Here is a 10,823-nt window from a genome sequence, read left to right on the forward strand (position 1 = left end):
GAAAAAGGTAATAGTGTTGATTGATTCAGGAAGCACACATAATTTTATTCATTGTAAGGTAGCAAAAGAATTGAATTGCTTCCTATATCCAACACCAGAGTGTCAAGTGATGATTGCAAATGGAGGAACAATAAATTGCTCTGGAAAGTGCCATAATATCAAGCTATCCATGGGAGAATATGTATTGACTAGCCCAATGCTTTCCATTCCAATGGGAGGTGCTGATGTTGTACTAAGAGTCTAATGGCTACAATCCCTAGGTACAATAACTTTTAATTTTCAAGAACTTTTCATCAAATTTTCTGCGGAAGGAAAGGAAGTTGAATTAAGGGGTACTGCAGGGAAACCAGGAAAGATAATCAGCTCTAATGGTATGACAAAGCTTCTAAAAAAGGAACAAGGAGGTGTAATTGCACAATTATGTTCGCTAGATGTTTCCACATCGGAATCATCTATTTCTCCAGATCTCCAAAAGGTCCTGGACAATCATTCCAAGGTATTTGAGACTCCCAAAGGTCTCCCACCTATGCGTGATCATGATCATGCTATTCATCTGATTCCAGGAATTGTTCCTCTAAACATCAGGCCGTACAGATATCCCTATGCCCAAAAGAGTGAAATTGAACGTATGGTTGCAGAAATGCTAGAGGCTGGTATAATTCAACCGAGCCAAAGTTCTTTCTCTGCTCCAGTAGTATTGGTGCACAAGAAGGATGGATCATGGCGCATGTGTCCGGATTATAGGGAGCTCAACAAGCTCACTATCAAAGATAAGTTTCCCATTCCTATCATTGATGAATTACTGGATGAATTGCATGGATCAATTTACTTCACCAAGTTGGATCTCCGTTCAGGATATCATCAAATCAGAATGAAGATTGAAGACATTCCGAAAACATCATTTAGAACTCATGAGGGTCATTATGAATTTTTGGTCATGCCTTTTGGCCTTACCAATGCACCTTCAACATTTCAAGGTTTGATGAATTCAATTTTCAAACCATTCCTTAGAAAATTTGTGTTAGTATTTTTTGATGATATACTAATCTACAACAAGTCTTGGAAGGATCATGTTAAACATGTTGATAGGGTGCTACAACTATTGGAGGAGAAACAATTATATGGAAAAGGATCCAAATGTTTCTTTGGAGTCCAAGAGGTGGAATATCTGGGTCATATTGTATCTCATGAAGGAGTTAAGGTAGACCCTAGCAAAATTAAAGCCATTAAGGAATGGAAAATCCCCACATCCATAAAGCATCCGTGAGGATTTCTCGGGTTGACAGGGGATTATCGCAAGTTTGTTAATTATGGGAGAATAGCAACACCTCTAACAACATTATTGAAGAAAGATGCATTTTCATGGACTCCGGAAGCAACAAAGGCCTTCGAACATCTTAAAGAGGCAATGTGCCAAGCACTGGTCTTAGCTACACCGGACTTCACAAAAACCTTTATTGTGGAATGTGATGCTTCAGGAAATGGAATTGGTGTTGTTCTAATGCAAGATGAAAGACCCATTGCTTTTGAAAGTCGTCCAATCAAGGGAAAGTTTTCACAGAAAGCTATTTATGAGAAGGAAATGTTGGCAATACTCCACGCACTTAAGAAATGGCGACCCTACCTAATGGGAAGACACTTCAAGGTAAAAACGGATCATGATAGCCTTAAATACCTTTTAGAACAAAGATTATCCTCTGAAGAGCAACAAAAGTGGGTCATAAAGATGTTGGGTTATGACTTTGAAATCATCTACAAAAAAGGGAAGCAAAATGTGGTGGCAGATGCACTCTCAAGAAAGGATGAGGATGTGGAAGCATTGTTGTGCGCCATTTCTATTATCCAACCAGATTGGATAAATGAAAGAAGTGTGGGCACTTATTTGAAAGTTACAACAAGATTCCAGTACGTCTGATACATTTAGTTGGAAAAATGATTCGTTATGGTACAAAGATCGCTTATACCTCTGTAAGAATTCCCAGCTAAAACAAAAGATTCTTATGGAATTGCACACTTCTCCTTTAGGAGGGCACTCAAGATTTTTAAAAACTTACCACAGGGTCAAGAAGGAATTTTTTTGGGATGGCCTTAAATCAGATATTCAAAAGTTTGTGGCGGAATGTTTGGTTTGCCAACAAAATAAAGTTGAAACAGTTAAGACACCGGGTCTATTACAACCTTTATCCATTCCAAGCCAATGTTGGGAGGAGGTTTCAATGGATTTTATCACAGGTTTACCCAAGTCTGAGGGAAAGAGTGTCATCATGGTGGTAGTTGACAGACTTACCAAGTACGCACACTTTTGTGCATTATCACATCCATTTAAAGCCAATACAGTTTCTACTTCATTTATGGAAACAATTCAAAAGCTACATGGAAACCCAAAGATTATTGTAAGTGACAGAGATCCCATTTTCACTGGAAATTTTTGGACAAAATTATTTGCTTGTCTTGGTACTCAGTTAGCTCATAGCTCATCTTATCATCCTCAATCTGATGGGCAAATTGAGATAGTAAACAAATGTTTGGAAGGATATCTTCGTTGCTTTGTATCTGATAAACTGACACAATGGGTCAAATGGTTGCCTCTGGCTGAATGGTGGTATAACACTTTCTTCCATACAGCAACAAAAATGACCCCATTTATGGCACTTTATGGGTATCAGCCACCATCCATCACATCATATTTAAGAGAAAATTCTAAGGTTCAGGCAGTGGAACATCACATCGAACATCAACAACAAGTCCTCAAACTCTTAAAGAATAACCTCGTGTTGGCGCAGAATAGAATGAAACAACATGCAGATCAACATCGCAGTGAAAGAAGTTTTGATGTAGGTGATTGGGTATTCCTATCGCTACAACCATATAAGCAAATGTCTTTCAAGCAAGCTAAGAAGGATAATAAATTATCACCAAAGTATTATGGTCCGTACAAGGTGTTGCAAAAGATTGGTACTATGGCATACAAATTGGAGCTTCCTGCAGCTTCTCGATTGCACCCAGTTTTCCATGTTTCATGTTTAAAGAAGGTTATAGGCGACAAGCTCCCAGTTCAAACAATATTGCCAGAACTTGATGAGGAAGGAAAAATTATATTGGAACCAGAAGCAGTTACAGAAACAAGAACTCGACATCTACAAAATCGATCAATTTCGGAGTATCTTATCAAGTAGAAGAACTTATCCGCTGAAGATTCCACATGGGAGGATGAGAATTTTATACAGAAGTATCCAGAACTACTCAAGCGTTGAGGACAACACTTTTTTTGAAGGAGAGGGGCATGTTGGGTCCCTATAATACTAGTGATTACCCATTACTATTGTAGTTATACCCCTTATTAATATTGTTGTGCCCCTATTGTCCCCATATTGTTATTACTGTGCCCCATAGAATCTCTCTATTGTTATTTTTGTGGCTTTATAGGCTTTATATTATTATTGTTAGGTCGACTGGGTTATATTGTGACTCCTTAGACTCCTATATATAGAAAGAAGGTTTTTTCATTTGAATCATCCAAGAATTATTCATTTATGTAATGTAAAGGAGGTTGCCCCCTCGAAGAGGCTGAATTCTAAGGCGTTGATCTATCTTTTCTTGAGCTAGTTTCATAACACGGTAATTGCTTGATGAACTAAAAGATAAAAGAGGAACATAAGAAAAACATAAGAATATCACAAGTAATTATCTATATAATGAAAAGCTTTCTGCCTTTCTCATTTTCCAACAGGGAAAACCCAACAACCTTAGAAAAATTATTCAAGTCAACAAAGATGCATCTAAACATAAATTCAAACTAACAACCTTGGTCACACTTGGTCAAACTGCTCACAAGACATGTCAATTTGCTGCTTATCAACTCTAGCCTTCATCTTCAAGAAAGACACGATTATTCTCCTTAGATAAACTCAGAAACTCTGCCAGAGATTCACCCTTTATCCACCTCAGATATATCTTCTTTGGTTGGCTCATATTTGACTTCCTTTCTTCCTCAAACTTGACTTATTTGCTTGCCTCAAATAGATCTCTTTGTTGGCCTCATACATGCCTCTTTGTTGGCCTCAGACATGTCTCTTTGTTGGCCTCAGATTCATCCTCTTTACTTGGTTCAAAAAAAATTCTTCGTTGGCCTCAGACAAACTAAGTTACTTTCTCTTGGAGGAGGACAAAGTGGTGTATATATAATGTCTAGAGAGGCCGAATGGGTGTCTCTGGAAGCTGGACCGACTTGTCTTGTAGGAGGGTCGACCAGGTCATCTTTGGAGCCAAAATTCATTTTTTTTTCTCTTTTATAACCGACATGAAGAACATGTCATATAGTTTATCTTTTGACAATAACATGAAGAACATGCTTTATATTTCTCATTAAAAATGCATTAAGGGCTAAAATATTAATTATGAAGACCGACTATAGTTACAAAATTCAACACTCCCTCTTAGCTATAGAGGTATTCATAATGACTATCTAGATGCTCTCATGTTGACAAATTTCTCTAAGAAAAGGATATAACACAACCAATTACCGTAATTTGGTCAACAATTGTGACACATGGTAAAACAAGTTACCATAATTTGGTCAGCAATTTTGATGCATGTTAAATCAATAACATCAACAGGTACCATAATTTGGTCAACAAATGTGACACATGATAAACCAACATTATCAACAAGTCGCCATAATTTTTGTTGGTACCTCTGACCTGTGATGTATTCTTACCATGATCCTAGTTGGTACTTCTAACACATGGTACATAATTTAACATCAACTAGTCACCATAATTCCGGTCAATATCTTTGACACATGGTTAATCTCCAAAGGCCACACTTTATCTAACTAATTCAGGGCCTGATGCTAAACAAGCCTAATGCCCCAGGACCATTCTTCTTAATTCGGGTCAACATACTTGACACATGAAAAATGATTGTCCTCTGCCAGACCAATTTCCCTAATTTGGGCCAATACACTTGACGCAGACATAATGAGTCAGTCCATGATGCTATCTCATCAATACTCCCTCTCATTGAGAGAGGAATTTTCAATAAGTTCAAACTTGTCCCTGAAGTATATGTAGACTTCATCTTGGGACAAAGGCTTTGCCACAAATCTGCTATATTGTAAAATAACATTGAAGCCGCTGCTTCCTTTTGTACCATGTTTCGATACTTGATCTCACTGCGCTTTGACCTGTCATCATGGTTGTCACCTGCACCTGATAAAGAAACTCCTGTGAGTAGCCTCTGAAGCCATATTTCTTCTTAACTTGCCAATCCAACTGCAATATATTTGACCTCTGCAATACTTAGTGCAACAAATGTTTTGCTTCCTGTTCATCCAAGAAATCATAATGGAGCTCAAATTGAAGCAATATCCTGATGAACTCTTTGTTTTCAACACTCTTTTCCCAATATGAATCTGTGAATCCCTACTACTATACTTCATTGTCCATAAATGAATATGCCATGTTGGTACTTCAACACGTTGAGCCACATGCCTTGGTTCAACCATAAACTAATCGACTTCCTTTTTTTAGAACCATCACTAAGCCTACTTTTTGATTACCCTAACTAGGGGTTCTTTTTGAAACAACTTCTGATTTGGAAACCCTGACTGCTCCCTCTACCACTGCTTCCTTTATGACAATCCATCATCTGGAACTCCGAGATCAACTCCCTCTAAAGCTAAAGCAAGGATTTTTGATTGCTCCCACTATTATAGAAGCAATTCTTTTTGCCACGGTTGCTCCCTCTAACACACGAGTCCTTTTAATTTTTGTCAAAGACAAATCATATAATAATAAGATCAACCAAGACTCGTCAGATATTCATCCATCCAAGAACATCAATCCCAACATGTTTGCTTGTGATTGTACAAATCCTTCTTTGATCATGAGACTCTTCTGATGTACCTGAAAGCCTTCTACGTAGATTTCTTCATGTTCGATTATTTCATCCACATAGTACAATTTCAAGGCAGTGATAATAGTTCTAACAGAAGTGTACCTTAGACCTGGAACAAACATCTTGTCATGATCCTCACCCTCTTTCTAGGAGAACCTTCTACTCACAACTCTTGTTTTGTACTTGTCTATACTGCGAACTGTATCATGCTAGATCTTGTGGATACATTTGGAAGTCACCATTGACTTCTCTCCGGCACAATTAAAATATACTTCAAACTTGTTGATCTACCTACTTCCTCTAAGCTCAAATCTTATCTAGTACAATATCTCTCAACATAAATCACGATTATGGGAAAGTCCTCTTTTCACAAGCTTTGCTTTGTTCTTCCACTACTTCCATTTGTTGCCAGAGCATTGGCAACGTTTACTATGTACATGCAATCCTCACTTGGAGGCCATGGAAGAATAATTACAACCGAGCTAAGGATACAAGGACAAGAAACTTACTAATAATAAAATAACAACAATAATAATTAAAGAAGAGACATATATAATACTTATCTTTTGAGAATTATAGGGAAATGCCAACTCCCTCTTGATCTTAGCCTTCTTACATCCATTTTGGAACTTTATCATCCTCGTCCTCATCATCGGCATGATGTCATTGCTTCCTTGCTAGAGCAGGGTTTCTCTTTCAGAAGAAACGTTAAACTAGGTTTAGTTCTAGGGTTTTGTCCATAAACCTAAAGCTTTCTTATTTGAGCCCTTTTAGCTAGCTAGGGTTTTCAAACCCTAGAATTCCAATTCTCATATCCAAATATCAAAACCCTAGAATTGATATGCTCTTTACATATAAGATGAACTTCATCATAAACCAAGTAATTCAACTTCCTCACAATCATTGTAGCAATAACAATATCATTGATCCAAAATGGATCCTAAAAACCTCTAAGTCTTCATATACACAACTATCAGAAACTCTATTGCATGAGAAAAACATTAATAAATGGTGAGAAACAGAGTAAAGCGAAGGTTCAACTGGATGCACAGGAGCCGTCGGATCGGATCGATCCGACGGTCCAGATCGAATCGGCATATCGCAATCGACGAAGACCAACGGAGTACATCAGAGGCATCCCTATGGAAATCGTGATAACAATTAGTGTGATTTGACGAGGATCGTTGAACAAGCGTGCAGATCAATGACCCATATTAACTTGCAATATCGCATCGCTAAAACAAAAGGGAAGACTTACTGGGGGGCCCGAAGACCATGCGATGAGCGATTACGATATATCGCATCGCAACGATACAAAGGAGCGGGGCCGATACAAATGCGACTAGCAATAGCCGGACCCGATGGGTTTTATGGATGCGATTTAATATATTTTGAGTTCCGGTAAAAAAGGTTTTTCTATGTATTTTCACATTTTCATTAAATAAACGAAATACAAAGAAAATGCGCCTGGAGCGATAAAACGGACCCGAAAGGTTTATACATGCAACGTTATATTATTTGAGTTCCGTAATGAGTGGGATTTCGGGCGGGCCTCAGGCGATAAGTGGTATTGGACGAGCTCCACCTAATCCCATACACTGGCCAACTCGTGGCTTGGTGCCAGAGAGAGAAAACCGCCTTTTCGGGCGGGTAATCTCTGTACTCATAAGCCCCCCCGAAATGAATATCAACTATTGGATCAGAGATCACCCATATCAACGGTGGACTTGCGATAGTGACCAAAGGCGGATCTGAAAGGATTATAGGGCGGATTCGATGATTTTTGAAGTTCGATAGAAAGAGTTTTGCGGGTTTTTCAGTGTTTTTAGTGTATTTCTCTGTGTAAACAGAGAAACGTGTTCCTGGGGATTTCAACCGTGCCAATGGTCCTTTCCATTTAAAAACAAGTGGCCACCATACCTGAAGGTGTTTCACAATGATTGTTTAACGCTCAGAGGGGATTTGAACAGACAGAGGCTGGAAGCCAGAGAGCCCGAAAGGGGAGACGAACAGACAAGCGCCGATAGGCTTAAAAGCCAGTCAGTGGTAGAGACAGGGCAGGTAGTGCTGAGACAGAGAGAAAACAGAAGACAGAGAGCGAGAGGGAGAGTCTGTGTACTCAGAAAGACTTGAGGGATTCAAGTAAAACTCTGTTGTTTATTCCTGTTGTGTTGAGACTCGATTTGAGCTCACACTTGTAAAAACTGTTAGGTAAACTTGACTAAGGATAGAGTCAAAGTTGACCAGGTTAAACAGTGATGGTTTTGGGGCACATGGTATTGTGCACCCATGGTATTTTTCCCGTGGTATTATATGTAATGGAGCTTATAAAAGGTTGGAAGGACTTCATTGTAATGCAAGACCTAGAGGTGAGCGGTGAAGGCTCACTTGGTCGGATTGGCCAGGGTTTTGGCCAATGCTAATGAGATCTTATTAGGTTGGGTTTTTCCCTAGATTTGGGGTTTTCCCAGATAAACATGTGTGGTTATGTGTTTATGGTTGTTGCCGGTTATTTTTATATTTATTCCTATTGGTAATTATTTATGTTATGCAGTGAATTTCTTAACAATTGGTATCAGAGCCAGATATTGGCTTTAAAGGGATTCTTTGATGCCAGGGGCTTATAGTGCCTGATGAGATCAATGTAGCCTTTTTACAAATCTGGGTCTAGAAAATAATGGTGGAACAAATGTACGTGGAAGAACCTCAAGGAAGAATGTGTGGAAGATAGTGCCGTAACTGCCAGGGATCGTAGTGCATTTGCGATATTTATAGTTTTGGAACATGCTGAAGAATTGTTCGGGATTCATGCGACTATTTAAAAAAGGTCAGCAGAAGAAAATTGTTCATGCGTCTTCGAAAATTGTTCGCTTTCTGCTACATGAGGCCACTGGTGCTGGAATCTACGAGGTTCTCGTCGGGTTCGTAGTTGGAGCGGTTTGATAGAAGTTTTTTGAGCAAATCAAATTGAGAGAGGATGGATCAGAATCACAGCAGCAGTAAATAAAAAATAAAAAAATTAATGAAGTCAAAATTATTGCATGTAAATGGGCATACTACTGTAAGACCTGGTAAGGCATGTGTACCCCTCGGTGATCACCGGTAAAGTCTGGGTTAGTCCTAGGTGATAGGGGGGATGTCAGGTTAACAATACCTCGGGTAAAAACTTTGAGGGGGGTAAGAGCTAGAGTGAGTGGGATTGTCTCACTTAGCAGGTTTGGTTGGAGTTAGTCAAGGAACCCTAAGTCAAGTTTAAGGGGGGAATATTGTTAGGTAAACTTGACTAAGGATAGAGTCAAAGTTGACCAGGTTAAATAGTGATGGTTTTGGGGCACATGGTATTGTGCACCCATGGTATTTTTCCCGTGGTATTATATGTAATGGAGCTTATAAAAGGTTGGAAGGACTTCATTGTAATGCAAGACCTAGAGGTGAGCAGTGAAGGCTCACTTGGTTGGATTGGCCAGGGTTTTGGCCAATGCTAATGAGATCTTATTAGGTTGGGTTTTTCCCTAGATTTGGGGTTTTCCCGGATAAACATGTGTGTTTATGGTTGTTGCCAGTTATTTTTATATTTATTCCTCTTGGTAATTATTTATGTTATGCAGTAAATTTCTTAACAAAAACTCTGCTCTTGAAGACATAATAGAGAGGTCACCACTGAAAGTTGGACTAGGAGACGTAGCCCAAGAGTTTTGGGTGAACTCCTTGATTATTTGCTATGTTGATGTGTGTTTGTCTATTATGTTTCTCTAACTGCTTATTGTCTATATTATTCGCAATCTTTTCGATCCGTTGCACTAAGTAATATATGCATTCCTGCACATGAGACTTTAATACCTTAATATTGTTTTAAGATCTCATTTTGAGACCAATCATGTCCATAAATACTCGGTCATTAATGGTAGTGATCCCATTCTTTATTTTAGTGTGCAAAGAATAGATTTTGTCATCCTTTGTTGAGCATGATATTCAACACCCAATCACCCATAGCAATGGATACTGTATCAATACTATAGAAACTCAAATCTTTGCAATAAAAACCTTCAATCCAATATGTCTTCAATCATTTATATTTTTGGCCTGCTATGATAGGACAATAATAGATATACAAGTGACTTGAACTTATCAAGAGAAATTTGATCCCTAAACTTGAAGAGGGACTCGACCTCTTTTTCTATTCTTAACAGATTGTGCTTTCTTCAAAGGCATGACAATAGATTCCAAGACTGAGCATCCATAATAGATCCCATTCTTCAGATACTTTATCAATGATCATATGCAATGCGAGGTTCATGACATATCTTGCTTTTGAATATGCATCACCTCCAAAGAGCACAAGTTCGATATATCACACTTAAACCTTTCGGTACATAAGTAAAGGTCACATATTTTCCTTATGTGGCTAAGTCTTGCTTTGAGCCACAATATGAATTGTAATGTTGTCATTTCATCTTGCCATATCAAGATAACACTCATGCCACATATCAACAATATTTCCATGAACATGATTGAAGATTATTTGTAAAACTCATAAACGAAATTTTAAGATGAGGAGATTCCTTTAATATTCATATTCATTTGATGAGTTCTTCAAGGATCCCATTATCGTAACGTATCAAACTTATGACAGTCTTATGATCTTACTAAGCAGTAGATTATGGTATTATTTAGTCTTTCATAAGACATTCTTAATACAAACTTCTCAACCAAGCATATAGATGATCATTCTAGTTACGACCTACAAGAGCTTTAATCAAATGAAAAATACTGTAGGTAAATTTAGTGAAAATATGTACCTTTCATTCCAAGCATTAGAATTATAGCTTCACTGGTCTTTTTCTATGTCTGTGCTCTCAAGCCTCATTCTTTCCTTCATCAATCATGTACGAAAGATACTTCAGGCGGAGATGTTTTTCAAATGA

This window comes from Pinus tabuliformis, chromosome 1_2 (genome assembly GCF_031772625.1).
Source record: "Pinus tabuliformis cultivar Carrire ecotype Pingquan chromosome 1_2, CPIR1, whole genome shotgun sequence".
In the NCBI taxonomy this organism is placed as follows: Eukaryota; Viridiplantae; Streptophyta; class Pinopsida; order Pinales; family Pinaceae; genus Pinus; species Pinus tabuliformis.